The sequence below is a fragment of the Bison bison genome, unplaced genomic scaffold, assembly GCF_000754665.1.
Source record: "Bison bison bison isolate TAMUID 2011002044 unplaced genomic scaffold, Bison_UMD1.0 scf7180017864213, whole genome shotgun sequence".
NCBI classification, from domain to species: Eukaryota; Metazoa; Chordata; class Mammalia; order Artiodactyla; family Bovidae; genus Bison; species Bison bison.
In genome coordinates, this window is record NW_011494785.1 from 9152732 (window position 1) to 9154085 (window position 1354).

The window sequence follows — 1354 nt, forward strand, 5'->3', positions numbered from 1 at the left end:
CTTTCAAAGTACATTATAAAGAATTACAAAGACAAAGTAGTCTGGAGTTATTTTTCAAAGGAACAAATTAACTCTAAACATTAGTCAGGTATTTAATAACAACCACTGTTGATGATAATTTGTCAGTGTCCTTTTTTTTAAGATAGGTAGGGAAGTTCATAAACCTTTCTAAAGATTGGCACTGGTCTTTGGACCAAAGAGTTCTCCTTGATTATAGGCAAAGTTAGTTATTTCATTTTTGAAATATAGATAGAAAAGTAATATATTTTATATACAGCTTTCAGTACTTGAGCCAACTGTGGTTTCATTTCTTCACTTGAAAGTTCAACTGTATTTTCCAAAGCCATGAAAGATACTTCCATTTTTGCTATTTGAGGGAACTGCTATTATGTCTATTTCCTCCAGGGGCCATGCTTGCAATTCCCATAGCTGCCACATAACTGCCAGGGGCAGTGCCAAGAGCACAGACCCATCATCCAAAGGCTTGGTTATGAATCCTGGTTCCAACACTCATCAGCTCCTGAGCAAATCACTTCCTCACTGAGTCTCGCTTAACCTCAGGGAAAATAACACAACACACCCTCCCTTTCTCAAAATATTGTAAAAAGTATTTTATAAGTCATAACTGGGCTGAAGAAACTTGGGTGTTGTTTTATTGTTGAGTCACTAAGTCGTGTCTGATTCTTTCAATACCCCATGAACTGTAGCCCACCAGGCTCCTCTGTCCATGGGATTTCCCAGGCAAGAACACTGGAGTGAGTTGCCATTTGCTTCTCCAGAGTATGTTCCCGAATCGCAATCTCCTCTAGGGATCAAACCCATGTCTCCTGCATTGCAAGTGGATTCTTCACCACTGAGCCACCAGGAAAAGGGAACACGTAAACTTAGCAGGTAGGATCTCTTTAGGTGTGTGTGAGAGCAAAGAACAAAACCTGAGTCAAGAATGCTTCTTCCCTGAAAACAAAACTGATCAAAAAATATTCAAACTAATGCATTCCATTATAATGTTACCGGGACATTTTTTTAAAAAAGGTACAAAACTTTGCTTACAGCAGGCTCCCTGTAGGCCTTAAATTTCAACAATTACCAGTCATTTCTTGGCCTAGGTATTTCTCTTTTTTTAATTAATTAATTTTAATTAGAGGCTAATTACTTTACAATATTGTATTGGTGAACTCCGGGAGTTGGTGATGGACAGGGAGGCCTGGCATGCTGCGATTCATGGGGTTGCAAAGAGTCGGACACGACTGAGCGACTGATCTGATCTGATCTGATTGTATTGGTTTTGCCATACATCAACATGAATCCGCCAGGGCTGTACACATGTTACCAATCCTGAGCTCCCCTCCTACCT

The 1354-nt window shown here is 39.7% G+C and overlaps 1 protein-coding gene across 1 annotated transcript in view; it reads right to left on the minus strand.

The window, feature by feature from the left end:
• Positions 1 to 1354, minus strand: part of PTPN21 (protein tyrosine phosphatase, non-receptor type 21) — a 78007-nt gene that overhangs the window by 75751 nt on the left and 902 nt on the right. The window lies entirely within an intron of this gene.